The sequence below is a fragment of the Megascapheus bottae genome, chromosome 11, assembly GCF_031878675.1.
Source record: "Megascapheus bottae isolate mThoBot1 chromosome 11, mThoBot2.hap1, whole genome shotgun sequence".
NCBI lineage: Eukaryota > Metazoa > Chordata > Mammalia > Rodentia > Geomyidae > Megascapheus > Megascapheus bottae.
In genome coordinates this window covers 44,922,818-44,946,485 of record NC_143519.1, presented here as the reverse complement: position 1 = coordinate 44,946,485, position 23,668 = coordinate 44,922,818, and the positions used below count along the sequence as shown (strand labels likewise).

The 23,668-nt window shown below is 38.3% G+C and overlaps 1 protein-coding gene and 1 pseudogene across 3 annotated transcripts in view; one reads left to right on the top strand and one right to left on the bottom strand.

The window, feature by feature from the left end:
• The window catches only part of Kpna3 (karyopherin subunit alpha 3), a 64,139-nt gene that overhangs the window by 3,731 nt on the left and 36,740 nt on the right, over positions 1–23,668 (top strand). Inside the window, exon 1 of one of the 3 annotated variants that reach the window (XM_090342178.1) lies at positions 1,695–1,722. The exons of the other annotated variants lie outside the window; for them this stretch is intronic. The gene's annotated coding sequence lies outside the window, so the exon portion shown is untranslated. Of the gene's footprint in view, positions 1–1,694; positions 1,723–23,668 lie in introns of those variants that run through there. 3 annotated transcript variants of the gene reach the window in all.
• Positions 15,460–15,986, bottom strand: LOC150056997 (large ribosomal subunit protein eL18 pseudogene; annotated as a pseudogene).

The window sequence follows — 23,668 nt, the reverse complement described above, 5'->3', positions numbered from 1 at the left end:
CAATAAGCTGTACTTCAGTTTCTAATACTAGTGACAAAGTATATTTTCTCCCCTGCAAAATTCAACTACTACTCTCCAACTTTATTTTTTTGCTGGTTCTGGGACTTGAACTCAGGGCCTGGGTGTTGTCCTTGAGCCTCTTTATGTTAAAGGGTACAGTTCTATCACTTGAGCCACGGCAACGCTTCTGGCTGATTTTCAGTAGTTAATTAAAAATGAGACTTTTCTGCCTAGGCTGGCTTAAAACCACAATCCTCAGATCTCAGCCTACTGAGTAGCTAGGATTACAGGTGTGAGCTACCAGTGCCCAGTTTCTCCAACTTTTCTTTGTAGAATTTCTGTTGATTAAGTAGCATGACCTGACTTTCCAAGTTTACTGTAGATTCTTTCTTCTTTCATTATTAGTGTTAGTCACCCAAAAGGCCCTCATATTTGTACCTTCCTTACCAACCCTATCACCACTGCTCCTAATTAACCTTTATCATTCTTTTCTGTGCAAATGTAATAGTGTAGTTTTCCGTGTTTGCTTGCCCCTTTCTAAAGTCTTTCTATGCTACTTTGCTCCCAGAATGCTTCCTGTTGCCTTCAGGATTGGGGGTGGGGGGAGAGAATCTCTGATCTTTTGGGTGCTGGTGGCTCATGCCTGTAAATCCTAGCTATTCAAGGGGGCTGAGATTTGATCATGGTTTGAAGCCAGTCTTGGCAGGGAAGTATGTGAGACTTCTAATTAACCACCAAAAAGCTAGAAATGGAGCTGTGGCTCAAATGGTAGAGTACTAGCTTGCATGAGCAAAATAAAATTCAAGGACTGTGCTCACGTCCTGAGTTCAAGTTTCAGTTCAAGACTCAGCACATACATACACAAACGACTCTTTAGCACGCCACATATAATTTCTCACAAGACTCCATCCTATCTTTCCATCTCTCCTTAGTGCCAGTCAGACAGAGAACTTAAAATAGGACTTGCATGATGGTATACTTATAATAATATAGCTAAATTCAGGAGGCTAAGCCAGAAAGATTGAGAATTCAATGCTAGCCTGGGCAATGGTGTGAGACTATCTCAAAAAAAACAAAACAAACAAAAAAACCCTGAGGTGGTCAAGTAACCAGTATTGTTTTCTCTTCAATGGTTTTATTATCTATGTTCTTTGTCTGTCTCTTGTTGGGGCTCACAGTGGAAAACTATGTGCTTATACTCCTTCATACCATGTCTACAGTTCTGAAAAACCTTTCTAATGCTTAAGAGATTTTTCCTTCAGTTTACCTATTTGAGTTAGGACATGGTGATGTACAACAAATTCTGTATGTATATGTCTATTGAAATATACAGACTGTTAAGAACCTAGTAAGGGTAGGAACTTTGAGTACCATTGGTCATTTACTGACAAGTCTAAAAACTCTGCATTTGGAGATGATAACACTACTGTTTTAAGATAAGAATTTATTCTTTATTTATTAGATTATATATATATATTTATTATTTTTTTGGGGGGGTCAGGTATGGGGCTTGAACTCTGGGCCTGGGCGCTGTCCCTGAGCTCTTCAGCTCAAGGCTATAGCCCTACCCCTTGAGCCATAGTACCACTTCTGGTTTTCTAGTGGTTAATTGGATATAAAAGTCTCACGAGGTGAGGCCATTGCACCCAGCTTAGATTTTTTTTTTTTTATATCTTAATAGCTTTTGGAACTACTGGAGTTTGTACTCAGGACCTTCACTTGGTAGGTACACAGTCTTACTTCTAGCTCTTTTTGCTTTTATTTTTCTGAATAGGATCTTTATTTTTTTCTTTTCACCTCCACTTGTATTTCCCAGGCAGCTAGGAGACAAATGCACATTACCACACCTGGGTCTCTCATAGACTTTTTTCCCTGGGCTCAAATCATGATCTCTCTGATTTCTGTCTCCCAAGTAGCTGGGATTACAAGTGTAAGCAACCATGGCTGATTTAATAATTGTTTTTGATGTGGACCTCACACATTGATACTGTTGCACAGTCTTTTTCTGACAGTCTTTCTGCTATAATGTATTTCTGTAAAGTGAATTAACTCTTACATGAAAAGTAGAGGAAGGTACAAAATTATATTGGTTCATATTTGATTTTTAGTAGCATGTTAATGCTTAGTTTCCAGATAGCAGCTGTTGAATACTAAGAGACAGTGAATAAGGAGTATACACATGGTTGTTCATCCATATCCTGCCTCTTAGCTCCATTCACTCAAATGTGATGTCTTAAAAGGTGCTATTGACCCAACTATCTTAGTGTTCTTCCTCAATAGGCAGAACATGAAAACATTTCAGGAATCCAAATGTTATGTATAGAAGACACACTGAGTTTTTTTCTTCCCCTTTTTTTTGATTTGTCAGTCCTAGGCCTTGAACTCAGGACCTAGGCACTGTCCTTTTGCTCAAGGCTAGTGCTCTGCCACTTGAGCCACAGCACTTCTGGCTTTTTCTGTGTATGTGGTACCAAGGAATCGAACGTAGGGCCCCTCATTGATTTTTCTATAAATTACAAAGAGGGCATATGCTCTCTTCTAGTCTTTCTAATATTGGGGTAACTATTTCTTGGTTTTGCAAATCTTCTTTCTACACATTCAGTGTAGGCATGCATTTGGATGCTTCTGTACATGTTTTCTTGTTAGTGTCAACAACTCTTAGCTTTAAGCCATCATTTCTATGGTATTGAGGGATGTGTGTGGGCCAGCCTATACACCTTGCATTTAACTTTTAGATAATTAGAAATTATTATTCATATAAAACATCTCATTCAAGCCAATTCTGCCTAGCCTTGCTTTTCTTTTTCTTCTTTTGTCCTTCCTCCCCTCTCCTTTCTGTCCCTGACTCTTCTGCCCTCTCCTTGTCCTCTCTTTCCTTCCCCCTTCCCCTCCTTTTTGTCTTTCCCCTTTTGTTGCTTCCCCTCCTTTTCCCCTCTCCTCCCTTTCTCCTTTTTCTCCTTCTTTCTTTTTTTTTTTTTTTTTTTTTTTTTGCCAGTCCTGGGCTTGAGCTCAGGGCCTGAGCACTGTCCTTGGACTTTCTCAAGGCTAGAGCTCTACCACTTGAGCCTCAGCACCACCTCTGGCTTTTTTCTATGTATGTGGTACCGAGGAATCGAACCCGGGTCTTCATGCATGCTAGGCAAACACTTTAACCACTAGGCCAAACTCCCGGCCCCTCTCCTTCTTTCTTTTCCCTGTTGATTATATTGGTACCTAAATGTGACCTAAATTTGAAATTTGAGACCTGTCTTGAAGTCGATCGTCTTCCACATTCAGTTAGATCAAGTCATGTAGTTCAGATCACTGCTATCTCTGAATTTAGGCCCTGTTTCTCCGTAAGGTGAACTCTGTTCACATCTTAACTTGATACCTTATTACTTATTACCTGGCAGTTAAAAAATTTCCTCCAAAATGGTTCCTCTTCTAGTTTATGAGGTTTCTCAACAAGTTTGATGCTTGGTTGTTTATCTAGATTCACCCTGTCTCCCTTTCTCTCCCTTAAGCTCTAGCAACACTGAACTACTTATATGCTTATACATAATCTGGAATCCTCCCCTTCATTCCAGTGCTATTTCTATTCTCAGGGCTATCCTGCTGACTGGAGTATCCTTCCTTGCCTCATGTTACAAAGCTAATTCCTGCCTCCTTTAAATACTGAACTCTAGGTTGGATACCTGTCTTTGCTTTTGAAAGAACTCTTTTTTTTTTTTTTTTTTTTTTGCCAGTCCTGGGCTTAAGCTCAGGGCCTGAGGACTGTCCTTGGATTTTTCTCAAGGCTAGAACTCTACCACTTGAGCCTCAGCACCACTTCTTCTGGCTTTTTCTGATTATGTGGTACCAAGGAATCGAACCCTGGTCTTCGTGCATGCTAGGCAAGCACTCTACCACTAGGCCAAACTCCCGGCCCTTGAAAGAACTCTTAAGCAGATCTTTCTCATTTTAGCTCTGGCAATACATTTTGATTATATTTTGTCTGTCTCTCATCAGATGGTGTCTTTTGAGGGTAAAGATGCTATATCTTCATTGTTGCTGGAACAAAAGCACCAAAATATTCTTTGAATAAATACTATACTTAGGTACCACTGGTGCAGTTTTTCCAAAGTGTATTTTAGAACAGAAACTTTTAGTCTTGTAGTGTCTTTTCCTCCTGCATCCCAGATTAAGACTGACTTCTTACTATAATGTAGTTTTGGGAGATTAAGGTATGTACATAGTGGGTTAATGATTAAGGCACAAGCCTTTTGAAACTATTTTAGTTTCACTTAGCTTAATATTTCAAAGTTTTATCAATGTTATATCATATTAAAATTTTTCTTCAAGGTTCTATTGTATGAATATACTACATTTTGTTTACCCATCTTTTCATCAAGGAATACTTGGATTTCTTTCTACTTTTGCCTATTGTAATTTATTTCATTCATTTATTGCTTTTTGAGTCAAGGTCTCTATAAATCCAGGCTTGCTGAACTCCTGCCTGTCTTTTAAGACTTTAAGTATGTACTACCAGACCCTATTTTCCCATCATTTAAAAAAAAAAAGGCATTTATTTAAAGAAATCAGATCAGTTTTCTTATATTGCACAATATGAAATTTCTGTTTCTGTGGTTCAAAACAGCTAAATATCTATAATTTCATCTGACTTAACCTAATAGGAGGTCCTACATACAGCATTTGTGTGTTTACTCGTGCTGTTTGTTCATTTTGCTTCACCAAACCGCAGAACTTTCTGTAACTTCAAATTATTTTAGTTTTTTAGGAGTTGGTACTTGGATTTGAAGTCAGAGATTCAAGCTTGCAAAGAGGTGATCAGCTATCTAAGCCATACCTTCTGCCTTGGAAGTTAAATCCAAAGGTTATTTAAAAATAAAAATAAAGATTGTGGTGGTTGCAGACTGCTCATGCCTATGATCCTAGCTACTTAAGAGGCTGAGATCTGTGGATGTGGTTTGAAGTCAGCCAAGGCAAGAAAGTTCGTGATACTCTTATTTCCAATTAACTCCTCAAAAAGCAGAAAGGAGAGCTGCTTTGTGCAAAAGAAGCACAGGGATAGCACCTAGATTATGAGTTAAAGCCTCAAGATTGATTGGCTTCAGGGTTTGTTTTAATTGAGAGAATTTAATTGATGATGCTGTGTACTTTGTAAGTGAAATTAAATTGATCAAATGGTTCATATGAAATATTTTAATGTCATAAATGTCAAATTTATACTTGCTAAAGTGAATTTTAGTTATTTAGATGAGATGCATCATACTAGATGACATTCGAAGGAAAAGAATAACATGACCTTTTGGTATCCAGTGAAGAAATGACAAAATGAATTTCTTGAAAATGTAACTTTAGAGTATTTTCTTTCTATGAGGGACACCATTCCTAAATTGACTTTATTTTATTAGCGTAAGGCTTAACTCTGTAACTATTTCTAAGTTTTTATCTGAGCGATAAAGAAAAATTTTATTACAAGTTAGCCAATACTAACATTCATAATGTGGTAAAATAAATTGTGATTTTTATTTTTTACTTTGAATTATTATTTTTTGTTTTTGCTTTATTTTTTGTTCAGTCATGGAGCTTGAACTCAAGGGTTGGGCACTGCCCTAAGCTTTTGAACTCAAAGCTAGAGCTCTACTACTTTGAATCACAAAGCCACTTCCAGCTTTCTGATGGTTTTCATTGGAGATAAGAGTCTCGTGGACTTTTATGCCCAGGCTGGCTTCAAACCATGATCCTCAGAACTCAGCCTTCTGAATAGCTAGGATTACAGGCATGAGCCATCACTGCCTGACTCAAATGGATGATTTTTTTTGTTTGTTTGTTTGTTTTGCCAGTCCTGGGCTTGAGCTCAGGGCATGAACCCTGTCCTTGGACTTTCTCAAGGCTAGCATTCTACCACTTGAGCCTCAGCACCACTTCCAGCTTTTTGCTACGTATGTGGGGTACCGAGGAATTGAACTCGGGTCTTTGTGCATGGTAGGCAAGCACTCTACCACTAGGCCAAACTCCCGGCCCCTCAAATGGATGATTTTGAATGAATAAGATGATAAAAAAATATGAAAGTATTTTTTTCTGTTCTAGAAAATTCAGTTTAGTGTTACGTATCAATAGCTAAGAATGTGCTTAAGGTATATTCAGCACAATATATTCTCTACTACAGGTAAATAATTTTCAAAGTACTGTGAGAGAAAAGGAATGACTGTTGCTAGGTTTTCTGGGTTATGGAATTTTTTTCAGTACTCTGAAATTTCTTTTGAAATGCTAGTGTTTCTAAAACTGTTCTATACATATATCTCTGTCCTTTTAAATAGAATATATTTAGTTTGTTTCTTTTTCTTTTTCTTTTTTTTTGTGCATCTTAGTTCCATGTATGGATATTGGAGGGTTTTCTGTTTAAGTAAATAATGCCTCAGATTCATGGATTTAGTTTCTCTGTCTCTGTCTCTGTCTCTGTCTCTGTCTCTCTCTCTCTCTCCCTCTCTCTCTCTCTCTCTCTTTTGTCAGTCCTGGGACTTGAACTTAGGGCCTGAGCATTGTTAGGGCTTTCCTCAAGACTAGCACTGTACCACTTGAACCACAGCACCACTTCTGGCTTTTCTATGTAGGTGATCCCAAGGAATTGAACCTAGGTCTTTGTGCATGCTAGGCAAGCACTCTCCTAACTAGGCCAGATCCCTGACCCCTCTTCTTAATTTTTATAGATGTGGAATTTTTGTCTTCATAATTTTTTGGCCTATACTTCATTAAGTCTATCCATTTTTTCTTTTTAATACCATCAGTTTGCTTCTGATAGCCCCATCTTTCTTTTTTTCCATATATTTTTTATTGTAATTAATAGAAGGGTTACATTATATTCACCAGATAGAACATGCATTACTTCACAAACATTGATGCCCTTTCTCATATCTTGGTCCCCATTTTCCTCCCCCGACCCCCACCCCTCATCTTGTTTTTTTTATTTGATAGTTCACATGTGCTGGTGATTGGAAATCAGGTTTTTAAACATTCATTTCATGCTTTCTATGTGTTTGGCAGATAGATCATGAAGATTATTTTTTGATTGGGTATTTCTGTTCAGTTGGGAGAGACTGTTCAGAATATACTTAGTGACCTGAGGGTTGGTGCTTCACGCCTGTATTGCTAGCTGCTCAGGAGGCTGAGAACTGAGGATTGAGGTTCAAAGTCCTGGGCAGACAAATCCAAGAAACTTTTGATCTCCATTTAGCCAGCAAAAAGCAGGAAATGGAGGTGTGGCTCAATTGCTAATCAGCCTTGAGTCTTAAGCAGCTGAGTTCAAAACCTACTACCAGCTTCCCTCTGCTCCCCAAAAAGAATATGTTTAGTAGTCAGGTACCAGTAGCTTATGCCTCTAATTCTAGCTACGCAGGATAGTAAGAGCTGAAGATCATGGTTAAAAGTCAGCATGGGCAGAAAAGTCCAATTAGTCTGCAAAAATTCAGACTAGAGGCTGGGCTCACATGATAGAGCACCAGCTGTGAATAGAGAAAGCTGAGTTAGAGCAAAAGGCCCTAACATCAAGCTTCAGTACTGGAACACACACACATACACATGTGCATGCACACACGCACCTATGCACGCACGCATAGGCAGGTATGTGCACACACACAACGGGTACAGTACAATCACTTCTATATTACAGGCATGCCATTTGTCAGTATAAAGAAAGAATGATCATACCTGAAGAAATCAAGTAATTGCTTTTTAATAGAAAGCCATGCTTAAGTTAGGTCTCAAAGGAGGATTTACCCAATCAGAACGAAAAGATAGCACTATTGCAATGACAATTCAGTCTTTTTATCCTGACATGTGAACGACAATGGCTGTATTGGTATTCTATTCCTTTTTTCTTTTGGAAATGGCATTGTTCTTGGAAGTTACTTTTCTGTCATTGGGTTTTTGTTGGTTGGTTGGATTTCTTTTTCTTTTTTTCTTTTTTTTGGTGCCAGTCTAGGAGCTTGAACCCAGGACTGGGCACTGTCATTGAGCTTTTTGCTCACAGCTAGCACTTTATGACTTGAGGCACAACTCCATTTCTGGCTTTTTTGTTGGTTAATTGAATATGAATCTTACTTCCTGCCTGGACTGTTTTCAGACCATGATCCTCAGATCTCTTGAGTATCTAGGATTACAAGTGTGAAATGAACCACTAGCACCTGGCTTGTTGGTGTGATTTTTTTTTTTTTTTTGTCAGACCTGCGGTTTGAACTCTGGGCGTAGGCACTGTCCTTGGGCTTTCTCAAGGGTAGCGGCGCTCCACCACTTGAGCCACAGCACCACTTCCGGCATTTTGTGTTACATGTGGTACTGAGGAATCCAATCCGAAGCTTCATGCATGCTGGGCAAGCACGCTACCAGTAAGCCACACTCCTGGCCCCGATTTTTTTAAATTTATATATTTACTTTTTAATTGTTTTTTTTTTCTTTTTAAATTTTTATTGTTATGTACAGAGGGTTACAGTTATATGTCAGGTAAGTACATTTCTTTTTGGACTATGTTACCCCTTCATTGTCTCCCAGTTTTTCTCTTCCATTCCCACCTACCAATTGTATTCTCAACATAGAATCTAGTAAGTACAACTGCTGCATTTATTTCTTTACCCTTTGTTCCTCCATTTCTGTGTCTTTCCCAAAGACAGATCAGTAAACAAACAAGAGAAAAAGAAAACAAAAACAACAAAGAAAAAAACATTTATTTCCATTTCCTGGAGCTTATTTTAGTAAATATCATTTTATGTAATCAGAGGCACATAAGGCAATTGTACCTTTGTGTTCCTCCTCCTTTGGTCTCACTGTGTGAATACCTAGAGTTCTGTATAATTTATTATGTCCTGGTATATTTTAGATCTGGCTTCCCATTGGTGGGATATTTTTTTTTTTTAATCCAGGTGCTGCTTCTGCATCCTTTGATTAATGAAGAGATGTCTCACCTTTTCCTGGCTAATACAAACTAGGCAAATAAAGTTCTGTCTCTTTTATTTAAATCTTGAATGAGCTGATACTGGAACCTTATGGATTTCATCCTGTTAGAACTACCCTGAAGGCAACCACACATTAATCCTTTCATGTAGATCTGTGGGAGTTGCTTTCATCTGGATTTTCATAGACCTGATTTTTCAGCTTATAGTTTAGTTCTGTGAATTATATCCTTCCAGAAAATTCTGCTGCCTCCCACCTCCTTTTTCTGTTAAACTAGATTTCTTTTGTTTTACACTGGTAACTCTGAGGTGATCAACTGTCCTAATTTGCCCGGAACAGAAGGAGTTCCAATGGTACATGATTTCAAATGTTCAAACCAGAAGCTTTGGGCAAACCTTGACAAGTTAGTCACTCTAATTGAAATAGTTTGGACATAAAGATAATGAGTTCCAGAACCCAAATGTTCAGAAAGAAATGCAAGAAGACTAGCTAAAGTTAATAACCAAAGTTACTTTTCTCTGCAGTTATTTGAATCCTGAACTAGTTCGAATGTAAAACAATGATAACCAATGATTGTTGACCATTATATGCAAGATATCTATAAGAATAATTTTAAACCAGGTGCGGTGGCTCACACCTGTAATCCTAGCGACTAAGGAGGCTGAGATCTAAGCATTGGTGGAGAAAAAAAATAGAAACTCAAGACTTATATAATATTAATTCTAGCTTTCTGAGAGCCAAGGACTTTACAGTACATATCCTTTCCTAAACTTGAACTCACTTTGTGAACTTGAAAATAATTTTTTTTTTTTTTGTCAGTCCTGGGGCTTGATCTCAGGGCCTGGGCACTGTTCTTGGGCTTTTCCTCAAGTGGTAGTGTTCTACCACTTGAGACATAGCACCACTTCCAGCTTTTTTCTATGTAGGTGGTACCTGAGGAGTCGAGCCCTGATCTTCATGTGTGCTAGGCAAGCACTCTACCACTAGGCCAAACTCCTGGCCCACCTTGAAAATATTTCTGTGAATATTATATTTACCTATCATGACTTTAGAATAATGTGTCATTAAGAACAATGAATGAGGTGTTTTAATCCTCTTAGAGTTATATAAAATTTAGATAATTAAAAATCAATAGTTAATTTAGATTTAATTACATTTAGGTAATTTAGGGATAAATTCTTGTTATCTTTTTCCTTTTTCTTTTCCTGGTCCTGGGGCTTGAACTCTGGGCGTAGGTGCTGTCTCTGAGCTTTATGCTCAAGGATAGTGCTCTATCACTTGAACCACAGCTCTACTTTGGGCTTTTTGTGGCTAATTGGAGATAAGAGTATCTTATGGAGTATCCTGCCTAGGCTGGCTTTGAATCATGATCCTCAGATCTCAGCCTCCTGAGTAACTAGGATTACAGGCATGAGCATCAGTGCTCAGCTTAAATTTTAGTTATTTTTTAAAATTTTAGTTATATTTAGCACTTTATTTAAACAAGGGTCAGAAAAATATATGGAAGGAATAGAAACATCTTCCTTGAAAGTTTTTTGTTGCCCAGCCTAGTCTTGAACTACTGAGCTGAAATGATCCTTCTTTAGCCTCTTTTGTAGCTGAGACTACAGTACAAGCATGCACCACCATTTTTGGCTTTCAGTAAATGTTTCAGGAAGATGCTTATTAGTATGGTTACATTTCTATTATACTTACTAGCAATTAAAGGTTAAATAGGTTTTAAAAGGAAAAATGAAGATAAGTTAGTGTTCTATATGAGAAAGGCTTCTGTTCAAATATATTCACAGATTTTTTTTTTTTTTTTTGTGCCCGTTCTGGGACTTCCTGAGCACTGTCCTTGGGCTTGGGCTTTCCTCAAGGTTAATGCTCTTCCATATGAGCCACAACACCACTTTCAGCTTTTTCTATTATGTGGTATTGAGGAGTTGAGCCGGGTCTTCATGCATGCTAGGCAAGTACTCTACTGCCAGGCCAAACTGCCAGCCCTATTCACAGATCTTAATGAGAGTATTGTAAACTGCTAGTTCACAACTAGGGTTATCATGTTACTTAAAGCTAGAAATGTACATTTTCTCTTATATATAAGTTTATAAAATTCCTTTGGATGAAATACTTCCATAGAAGTAAAGATCATTTAAAATGCTTCCCATCCTGGGCCAGGAGTGTAGCCCAGTGGCAGAGTGCTCTCCTTGCATGCACAAAGCCCTGGGTTTGATTCCTTGGTACTACATACACAGAAAAAGCTGGAAGTGGTTCAAGTGGCAGAACGCTGCTAGCCTTAAGTAAAAAGTGTCCAAGGACAGTGCCCAGGCCCTGAGTTCAAGCCTGACTGGCAAAAAAAACAAAAAACAAAAAACACCCCAAACAAAAGTAATGCTTCCCCCCTGGACAATTTAAAATTACTATCAGCACGTATGGCTGAGTAAATTAGTACTTGGATACTTGGCTTAGACTCTGACTTTTGTTCTCTAAATTTTGGGGTATGGGTCTAATGCAAATATTTGTGTATTTTTCTCTGGAACTTTTACAGCTTAGGAGGAGTGAGGTATTTGAGAAACTTGGAGCTAAATTAAGTACATTTTGGGATACAGAAGGAGAAAAGTACATGGAGAATACTGTGATTATGGTATTGTTACTGAATATGAGTCTTAAGTTCAGGTTAGACAAACAATATTTATATTACCTTTTTTAAAAAAATGTTTATTGTTGGGCTTGATTTTGGTCTAGTGGTAGAGTGCTTGCCTAGCATGCACAAAGACCCGGGTTCGAGTCCTCTGTACCACATACATAGAAAAGCTGGAAGTGGTGCTGTGACTTGTGTGACAGAGAAAGCCCAAGGACAGTGCTCAGGCCCTGAGTTCAAGCCCCAGGATTGCCAAAAAAACCATTATTGTCTGGGTGATATATAGAAGGGTTACAGTTACATTGGTAAAGTAATGAGTATATTACTTCTCAAACATTGTTACCTTTTCCCATGTTTTTCTCCCATTTCCCTTCCCCCACACCCAAGTTGTGAAGTTCATATCCAACATAGTCTTATAAGTATTGCTGTTACATTGGTTAACCCTTTGTCCTTTGTCTCATCTTTGTGTTTTCCGCTCCCTTCCCTGATTAGAATAAACAAACATATATACAGTACAAAAGGGTTCCAAAGTCAGATGCAGTAACAACAGGGGATAAACCATAAGGGGAAAAAAGAAATCACATAGTACATTAAAAACAACATCCATAAAGATAAGCCTGTTAACTCAAAGAAATAATCACCCCATTAAAAGTAGGCTAAAGACTTAGAGACTTAGCTAAAGAGGAAATAAGAATGGCCAAGAGATATATGAAGAAATGCTGGCCATATAGCATGTACAAAGACCTGGGTTTAATTCCTCGGTACCACATAAATAGAAAAAAAAGCCAGAAGTGGTGCTGAGGCTCAAGTGTAGAGCTCTACACTTGAGAAAGTCCAAGCCCAGGATTGGCAAAAAAATAACAAAAAGAAATGCTGGCCATAAAAGACATAGACATAAAAATTTATGACTCTGTAGACATAATTTTTTTAATATAGATTAATGCATATCCATGACATACAAACCCTCAGCCTAATTTTAATTATGTTCTAAAATCTAAGTGCCTGTGATTGTATATAGAGACTCCCTTCTTGAATACTTGTTTGTTAACTACATCATTTGAAATATGATGTAAAAATCAATGTTAATAAATTCTTTAATAAAAAAGACATCTCTGTTCATAAAAGAAATGCAAATCAAAACAACTTTAAGATTTCACTTCACCCCAGTTAGTTAGAATGGCCGTTATCATGATATCTAATAACAATATATACTGGTGGGCATATGGCCAGAAGGGATCACTACTACACTGTTGGTAGAAAGCAGTGTAGTGATTCCTCAAAAGACTAAACATAGAGCTCCCCTATGACCCTGCAATTTCACTTAGCATTTATCCAACTATCCATAAGCAAGGTCATACTAAACCTACCAGCACAACCATGTTCACTGCAGCATTATTTGACCATAGCTAAGAAGTGGAACCAACCCAGACACCCCTTAGTAGATGAATGGATCAAGAAAATGTGGTATTTGGAACTGGGAGCATAGCCTAGTGGTAAAAGTGCGTGGGTAGCATGCATGAAGCCTTGGGTTTGATTCCTTGGTACTGTATACACAGAAAAAGCAGAAGCGGTGTTGTGGCTCAGGTGGCAGAGCACTAACCTTGAACAAAAAAATGTCCAAGAACAATGCTCAAGCCCTGAGTTCAAGCCCCAGGGCTGAAGAAGAAGAAGAAGAAGAAAAAAAGAGGATCACAATAGCTCAAAAGCTAAGTGGAATGAACTCAGATTACATTTTTAATAAGAAGAGAGGGAAATAAGAATTGATTAGTTTTTCATTTAAATGGATGTGTTAAATTGTAACTCCCTTGTATGACCTTTGGAAGATCAGAAAAATTTTAAAAATGAATGAGATCCTTGCCATAAAAGGGCAAATAATATGGTTATAACATGTAACTATAATGCAGAATGTGGCTGATACTGTGGCTTGTACCTGTAATCCTAGCTACTCAGGAGGTTGAGATCTGAGGATCAGAGTTCAATGCCAGCCCTGGCAGACAAAATGAGAGTCTCTTATCTCCAATAAACTAGGAAAAATCTGAACATGGAGGTGTGGCTCAAGTGGTAACAGCCTTGATAAAAAAGCAAAGCTAATATATGTGTGGCTGAGTTCCATCCCTAATACAAAAATAAAGGTGGTTGGAAACATGGAGTTATAGATGTGAATTAAAGATTTGATGGGGCTTTCAGGTATTGTGGTGCATGCTTGCAATCCTAGCCCGGAGCAGGAAGATACAGGAAGATCTTTAATTGGAGGCTATACTTGGGCTGTCATGGTTTGAGAAAGACATATAGATTAGAACAGTAGAAATAAATGTATGTGATTTTCTTTTAGTTAAGCTAGTTTATTTGTGACATTAGACATTTGTAAGGATGAGCTTCTATATTTTGGTGACCTGAGATTTAGCATGTGAGAGTCTGTTCTATCAGTTTTTCCAATCTGATACATTGCTATAGAGATGTGGCCTATTGGGGACTTGGATGGTAGAGTTGTTGCAGCCTGTACCTGTATCTAAATATACTCTATAAGGGCTGGGAGCATAGCCTAGCATGCACAAAACCCTGGGTTCGATTCCTTGATACCATATACACAGGAAGCTCTAGCTGTGATCAAGAAGTGTCCAAGGACAATGCCCACACCCTGAATTCAAGCCCCCAGGACTGGCCAAAAGAAAGAAAGAAAAGAACATTGTTTCTGGGCCCTCCAGGGAAAAAGTAAGATCCTATTACAATGTAACAAAAGCAAAAAAAGACTGGAGGTGTCACTTGCCTAACAAGGCCAAGGCCTGGAGGTTACAGAAAAGAAACACAGGATAGAATAATTTTTAAAAATGCAAAAACCAAAACAAAACAAAAAAAAATAAGCCGGCTATGGTGGCTCATGCCTGTAAACCTAGCTACTCTGGAGGCTGAGATCTGAGGATCACAGTTTAAAGCCAGCCGGGGCATAAACCCCATGAAACTATTTTCTTCAATTAACCACCAGAAAATTGGAAGTGGCACTGTGGCTCAAGAGGTAGGATGGTAACCTTAAGCTGAAGAGCTCAGGGACAATGCCCAGGCCCAGAATTCAAGTCCCACAACCATCAAAATAAAATAAAATAAAATAAATAAATAAATAAATAAATACACTCTATAATAAATTGTATCTGTACATGCCAGGTTTCCAAGGAGTGACAAACACTATCTTATTTTCTCTTTCTGAGGTGGTGATGCAGTGCCTATAGTGTAAACAGGAAGATAATGGTCCCAGACTGGCCCCAGCCAGAACAAAAACTAGCTAAAAAGGAAGTATAAAGGGCTGGACATTTGATGAAGTGGTATAGTATGTCTATGGCAAGTACAAGGCCCTGAGTTCAATCCACATTGTTGTTCACCTCAAAAAAATTTGTGTGTATAATATATATATATTCATATAATGTGTGTATGTATACATATTTCTCTTACAATAATAAGTTCTTTGGTATGTTATTTAGCTTTGGTCAGAAGTGGTTAGAATATTTTTATAATAAGCCATTCTGAGACAGGCACTGTAGCTCAGTAATCCTGGCTATTTGGGAAGTGGCAGTTAGGAGTACCACACTTGAAGACTTGCCTGGTTATCCACTGGTTATTTTTACAATAGAATCTCATTTTCCTTCATCTCTCTCTCCCTGTCCCCCCACCAGTCCTGGAGCTTGATCTCAGGGTCTAGGCACTGTCCTTGAGCTGTCTCAAGGCTAGTGTTCTACCACTGGAGCCACAGCACCACTTCCAGCCTTTTCTGTGTATGTAGTACCGAGGAATTGAACCTGGGGCTTTGTGTATGTTAGGCAAGCACTACCACTAGGCTATGTTCCTGGCCCTCTTTCTTTTTAGCATCCAAAATATCTTTAATAATGGGAGAAGGTCTGGGATTAGTTTTAGTAGCCTCAGCTTGCTGCTCTGGCATACTCGAGCTTCCAGCCCTTGGAGGGGACATAGGATATGGTGTGGTTGTATGGTGTTCCTGGAGCCTTGCCAAAGTGCTGGTACGCCTCTTAGCCTTTGTGAGGACCAGACAGCAGGATGGTGCCCCTACCTTTAGGCGAGCCTGGGGCAAGCTGGTCAAAGGTAAGAATCTTGCCCCAGCTTTGAGCATGCAGGCCCATGCGCCTAGCTGGTCCCACACAATGCAACACACCTTGAGCTTGGTCACCTTTGGGACACTTGTGTCATCTGTGATGGTGTCTACCACTACTGCCGTCTTGTTCTCTTGACCAGGAAGCTTTATCTTCCAGATCATCCTGGACAAGGACGGGCTGGCTCGTTGGTAGGGCTTATGAACCTCTTCAGCACAACTTGCTTGAAGGTAGAGTTAGTTTGGCCAGAATCTATATGGCTTGACCAGTTGTAGCCTTAGATAGATGCCCTGACTCTTGAGTTCTTTGACCTGAATCTTTCCATCCTCTACTCTCATGATGGCGCCTCCTGCTCAGCCCGACCCAGAAAGTAGGGTCTCATTTTCTATCCCAGAGTATACCTTTGCCACAATTCACCTACTGTTGGGATTCCAACTGACCCTTGGATCTCAGGCTTGTGCTGTCACGTCTAGCTTTCCTCCGTGGAGACAGTTTTTCAAATTTTTCTGCCTGAGCTGGCCTAGCACTAAACTCCTAATCTAGGCCTTCCATGTAGTTGGGATGACAGATACGAACCACTACATTCAGCTGCTGTTGAGATGGGATCTCGCAAACTTTTCTGCCAGGGCTAGCCCCCAAATAGGATCCCCTCAAGTAGCAGCTGTTATAGGTATGAGTCTCTAGCACCTGGTTCAGTTTTTCCTCTCCCTCTAACCAGGTTGTTCTTCCCTAGGCTTTGTTCATAGCCCACAAATTCTAATTTGCTGATACTGGGTCTTGAACTCAGGTCTTCATACTTACTCTGCTTGTTTGCTCATGGTTGGCATTTTACTATTGAGTCGTGCCTCCAGCCTGGCCTTTTGTAGTTATTTTTGGAGATGGTGTCTTAGACTTTTCTGTCCCAGCTGGCCAAACCATGAACCTATGCATCTCAGCCTTCTGAGTGGCCTAAGTTACAGGAGTGAACCACCAGCACCTGGCCTCTAGGTTATCATACATATTTCCATAGCTTTAAATACAACTACATGCTACTAGCTCTTATTCATAAATTCTTAATTGTGCTCTTAAGAATATCGAATACATGTATTAGGAAACATCTAGGTAATCTTCAAATACTCAGAAACACTTGTTTCTGACATTAAAGTAGTATTGTATAGTGTCTTGCTAACTTGTATATAGTTTTGATTATGATTAATCAACATGTCAGGATATAAAATCCTTTTTGTTAGAGTTTCTTTGAAATATAGTTGTTAGTGTATAGTTTACCCATTAAAATATACAGTTCAGCAGACATGGTGCCACATGGTAGGTAGTCAGGAGATTCATGTAGGAGGATCCTAAGTTCTAGGCCAGCCTAAACCACAAAAATAAAGTGTACAATTCAATGATTTTTAGAAACAGTGTCAATTTTAGAATATTTTCATGACTACATAAAGAAACCTTGTATCCTTTAGCAGTCATTCCCTATTCTACCCAACTCCAACTCAGTCTAACATGAGAAATAATCTTTCAGACTCTACAGATTTGACAGTGTAGATAGAAAATTTCAGTTATCAGACTTGACTCACCTCTTCAACTTCCTTTAGTCAGCATCTTAATCTGTTAAACTGCTGTATTTGTAAGTAAACAGATTTTGGTGTATTCTGCAAACCAGACAATCTTGGGAATATAAGAAGCTTAAAATTTTAACCCTTGATCTCTCCTGAGCTGACGTGCTTTCCACAACACTCCTCCCATGGAAGTGCCACTGATCATGCTTCATTTACTACTTTACCCTACAAATACTCTGCAAGAAAGAGTAATCTCGAAAAGTAGGTACCTAAACTACCTCACAAAGTATCTCTGGTAAGACACGCTATTGTACATTTTCATCTTTCAACTTTAAGATTATTGTATCTTTGTAGTATTAAAAATGCCATCACAGCTAGTGTATAGGTGGGTCCTGTTTCTTTTCTTTCTTTCTTTTTTTTTTTTTTTTTCCCAATCTTGGGGACTGAACTTAGGGCCTGAGCACTGTTCTTGGGCTTTTCCCTCAAGGTTAGTGTTCTGCCACTTGAGCCATAGCACCACTTCCTGCTTTTCTATGTATGTAGTACCAAGGAATCGGACATGGGTCTTCATGCATGCTAGGCCAGCACTGTACTAGTAGGCCAGACTCCCAGCCCCTATTTCTTTTCATAGAAGCTGTTTTGGTATTCTTTACATTGGCTTTGTAAGCCAGAAATATAATTATTGATATAATTCAAATCAAACAGTTGTACGGTTATTGTTTTGTATCCTGTTTTTCCCTCTGCTTTCTTTTGTTCTTTGCAAATAATCAGAGTTTTCAAATACTTAATTTGATTTCTCGATTGACTTTCTAGGTTTGTCTTTTAATCTACATATGATACTTTGACTATATAAACTAAAAATGCCATCATAAATAAATGTGTGCTACAGTTAGGTATAATTTTCATTCTTCCCTCTGTTCCATGCTTCTGTTTTTGTTTTTGTTGTTGTTTTGTTTGAGGCCGTGTGTTACTATGTACCCTATGCTGACCTCAAACTTGTAATCTTGGGAGATTAATGCTTTAGTCTCCCAAATGCTGGAATTATATGCATATATATCAACACTAAGGGCTTTGTGCTTGGTAGGCAGATATTCTACCATTTGATCCATAACCCCAAACCATTTTTAGCTTTAGTCATTTTTTTGAATCAACTTTAATGTCACATATGCTCAGGCTACCCAGGATTGTGAGCCTTCACTTTACACCTGATTTAGCTGCGAACACATGTGTACTACTGCATTGAGCTGCTGCTGCTTCTTGCATTTAACATTGTTATTATAAAGGTGATATACAGAGGGGTTACAGTTAAATAAGTCAGGTAAAGAGTACATTTCCTTTGGGACATGTCACCTCTTCCCTGGCTCTACATCAAGCTTCTTTTTTTTTTTTATTTCTTTTTTTTTATTGTAATTAATGAAAGGGTTACATGATATTTGCCAGATAGAAGGTGCATTAATTCACATACATTGATACCCTTTCACATGTCTTGGTACCCGTTTCCCTCCCCTCCCACACCCCCCACCCGTCTTGGTTTTCCCCCCTCTACATCAAGCTTCTTATTGGATAAGATTCTCAAGAATTGTTTCTCTGAGATGGCCTTAGACCTTGATCTTCCCAGCTCAGCCTCTTCAGTAGCTAGGGTTACAGATGTAAGCCATAATACCTAGCTCTTGTTTTTTTCTTTCTTAAGGTAAATAATGATTAATTTGCAGACTTTCTTTTTTTAATGCAGACATTTAGAACTATAAATTTTCTTGAATAATGCTTTATCTGATTCTAGTGTTAATACTGTTTTCATTTGTATTCTTTTCAAAGTATTATTTCTTTTGTGATTTATTTAATCCATTGGTTTTTTAGAAATGTGTTGTTTAACCTCTACATTTGTTATAAATTTGATTTTTTGTTATCAATCTCTATTCATTTCACTCTTGAGAGCATAATATCATTTTATTTTTTTAATTTGTTAGGACTTTTTTTATGCCACAACACAGCATATCTATTCTGTAGAATGCTGTATTGACTCAAAAACGATGTGTTTTACAGATATCTGTAAGATGATCAAACCAATCTTGGAAACAAGAGTTACAAAACTAGAGGACTTAAAAGAACTGATTTTAAGATTTACTACAAAACTATGACAATAAAGACAGTGAGGTAATGCTTTAGAATAGAATACAGATAAATAAGACTGAATAATCTCAAATCAACCCTTCAACATGTGTATGGTTCAGATGCTTTTCAAAAGAAGTGATGAGCCATATACCTGAGGCTCACATCTGTAATCCTCGTTACTCAGAAGGCTGAGATCTGAGAGTTGTGACTCAAAGCCAGTCTGGGCAGGCAAGCCTGTGAGACTCTTTTATCCAACTAACAACCAAAAATGTCATGGAACCATGGTTTAAAGCTCGGGGACAGCACCCAGGTCATATCAATACCGTAGGGTTAGCATCAACAAAAAAGAAAAAGAAAGAAAGAGAAAAGACAAAGTTGTTCAAATTCTCTGGATGACTGTCAACCCTAATTTTTTTTCTGATTTTTTTATTGTAATGTATAGAGGGGTTACAGTTATATTCACCAGATAGTAGGTGTAATTTTATTGTCAGGGTAATGTATAGAGAGGGAGGGAATAACAGTTATGCTTGTCAAGTAGTAGGTACATTATTTCTTGAACATTGATACCCCTTCCCATGTTTTTCACCCACTTTCCTTCCCCTGGCCTCCTCCCAATCATCTTTTTTTCCCCTTCCTTTCCCTATTTCAAATAGACAAATAAACGTATACTTAGTATACTAGGTAACAAAGTCAGAAACAGTTACAACATGAAATAAACCACAAGGGTGAAGAAAGAGAAAAGAAATAGCTTCACAGAGTACATTAAGAACAGTCACAAAGATAAACCTCTTGTTTCCATATCCTGGTATTCACTTCGCTTAGCCTCATCCTATACAGCCATACGTACATAGCTTTTGAGCTATTGTGATCCTCTGCTAGGAGAATCCTAGATGTGTACTAGTTACTACAAATGAGCGAAACCTTGGAGCCTATTGTCAACCCTCATTTCATAGTATATATAAATATTGCTTTAAAAAGTATCATAGACCTAAATATAAAAGATGAAAGGAACACATAGACAAAATACTTTATTTAAAAAATTTATTGTTGGGGTAATGTACAGAGGGGTTACAGTTATACTTACCAAGTAGTGGGTACATTACTTCTTGAAAACTGTTACCCGTTCCCATGTTTTTCTCCTACTTTCCCTCCCTTCACCCCCCCCAACTCGTCTTGTTTTTTCCTTAACTTCCCATTTTCAAATAAATAAATGTATATACAATATACCAAGTACCAAAGTCAGATACAGTAACAACATGAGATAAACATTAAGGGGAAAAGAAGAAAAAAGAAATAACTTCATGTAGTACATTAAGAATAACAATCACAAAGATAAACCTCTTGTTTCCATATCCTGGAGTTCATTTCCCTTAGCCTCATTGTATATGGACATATGTACATAGCTTTTGAGCTATTATGATCCTCTGTTAGGAGAATCCTATCTGTATATTAATTTGTCTGTCCCATCTGGCTTGGAACCATGATCCTCAGATCTCAAGTTCCTGAGTAGTTAGGATTACAGGCATGAGCCTCTGGCCCAACAAAAACTAGTTTTTTTTTTTTCAATGTCCAAATATTTAAATAGATATTATATAATGGAGATATATCACTGGTCTATAATAAGCATATAATAGAACTATGTGATTAAAACCAGAATAATGGACCAGGCAAGAAGCTGAGACCCAGTCTCTTTATCTGTGCATGTAACCTCAGTCACATAGGGGCCTTAGCAGGAGGATGACAGTATGAGACTGTCCCCTGGCAATGAGGGCAGCTCCTACTTGAGAAATAATGAAACCAAAAAAGAGCTTTAGGGATGTAGTTCAAATAGTGCCAGCATGCACAAGTTCCTGTGTTCAAACTCCAGTATTTGCAAAAACATAGCCAGTTATCAGGTACCTGCTTGCTGCTGTAGTATGTATTATTGAGGAGGGAGGGGCAAGACAAGGCAACTGGGTACAATTTACTGAGACCCAATCCTAGAAACAGAATACCTATAAGGGCTGAGGGTATGGCTTAAATGGTAGATTACTTTCCAACTAAGCTTGAGTCCTTGGATTTAATACCCAGTTAATACAAAACAACAACAACTTTTTTCACTTCTTTTTTTCCCTTCAGTCTGCAAATGTTTATTATTATTATTATTATTATCATTATTATTATTATTATTGCCAGTGCTGGGACTTGAATTCAGGGCCTGGGCACTGCCCGTGGGCTTTCTCAAGGCTAGCGCTCTACCACTTGAGCCACAGTACTACTTCTGGCTTTTACTGTGTATGTGGTACCTAGGAATTGAGCACAGGGCTTCATGCATAGTAGGCAAGCACTCTACCACTAGGTTACTATTCTTGTCTTTATCAACATCATCATGCTGATAAAACAACTACATTGGTTGACTGGACTATGTGCATTATGCATTTTAAAATGTTTTTATTATCTTTAAGTGGTTGTACAGAGGAGTTCCCATTCTACAAAGCAGTTAAATTCAGTGCTTCTTGATCAATGTCACCCCTTCAACAGTTCCTCCTACTCCTCTTAGCCCACCATTTCCCTTACTTTTCTTAAAATTTTAGGGTATGTAATGGATTTTTTCCCATTTAACCAAGATATAATACATCTTGATTTGTCATCCTTCAAGATTTTCACACCCCTTCAACCCACTCTTTTCCTTATTTTTCTTAATTTTGTGGTATATACAATGAATTATTGGCTGCATTTTCCCCCTTTCCCCCTTTCTCTTGTCATCTCTCTCCCCTTGACCTAACATCTTCCCTCCTCCTTTGCAAGTACCCATTTCCTGGTACTTATTTGTACTGTCATTTTGATAGAATAGAAGAAGACAGGAAGTGAGATTGGGGAGACTTGGAGTTTCTGATACCAAGTTGAGTTACTATTTTCTCAATAAATATGAGGCCTAGTCTTCTGCTGAGAGGAAGGAGGATATGGAAAGAGACTTGAAGCCCAAGGAAGCCTGAGAAGATTTCTAAACAACAAGTTTATTTGATATTAAAGACATAGAAATTTTAAAACCCATAATGAAGGTTGAATTGTCCCCTCCATCCCCCACTCCACGGTAGCATTAACAGCCAAGTTTTGGAGTAAGAATTGAAGTAACCCAGGCTTTTTTTTTTTTTGCCAGGACAACAAGCTATAAAGTAGAGGAGGTTGGGCTGTTAAAAGTATGAGTATTACATTAAAAAAGAGGAAGCCAAACAGAAAGACATTGATAGATTGGGAGAAAAAAAAGGAGTTACAGAACTTAAGTAGTCTGTGAATCTAGGTCAATTGGTCGAATGACTAATTTATGGGAAATTGTCCAGACCTTAATTTGGATCAGGGAAGTCCTCATAATGTTGCTGCTAGGGACTGGGAATCCTTAAAGGAAAGAACAGCATACAGAAGTGTTTAATGGAAATCCTATCAACTGCACATAAACAGCTAATTCTTTTATAGTTTTTGAATAAAAGTAAGACATTGAGAATCTATTCTAGTTCAAGTGAAATATTGTTGGCTGGTTTTTTGTTTTGTTTATTTGTTTTTGTTTTTTGGGGAAACCTGTCCTGGACTTGAACTCAAGGTCTGGGCACAACACCTGAGCTTTGTTGCTCAAGGCTAGTGCTCTACCACTTGAGCCACATCTCCACTTCCAGTTTTTTAGGTGATTAATTGTAGAGAAGAATCTCAGGGATTTTTAACCAGGGTGGCTTCAAAATTGATCCTCAGTTCTCAGTCTGTAGAGTAGTTAAGATTACAAATGTAAGCCATCAGTGCCCAGCTTTGTAACTTTTTTGATGGAAGAATTGCCACTGAATCTTGAGTTATGATAAAAAACTGAAACTTACAGGGGGGGAAAGCATCATCTATGCCTAACCTGCTTCTTAAACTGAGCTCTTTGAATACCAGGGATGGGGTTGAGGATTTACGTTACAGAGAACCGAACTGTGTGAATATATAGTCTTCAGTAATCTAGGGAGGTAATTACAGAAATAAAAATGGACACAAGATGTTATGGTTTCGTGTAAGCTATATCCATAGGGAGGAAGAAATTAGACACAAATAAGACATTGAGCTGGGCACAGTGGCTCACCCCTGTAATCCTAGCTACTCGGGAGCCTGAGATCTAAGAACCACGTTCAAAGCCAGCCCAAGCACTAAAAGTCCATGAGACTCTTATTTCCACTTAACCACCAGAGAACTGGAAATGGAACTGTGGCTCAAGGGGTAGGGCGGTATCCTTGAGCTGAAGAGTTCAGGAACAACGCCCAGTCCCAGAGTTTCTAAGTCCCACATCTGACCAAAAAAAAAAGATTGTATTAAGAGAGTATGAGTTGTGTCCAGTAATAAATCAAGGTAGAGAG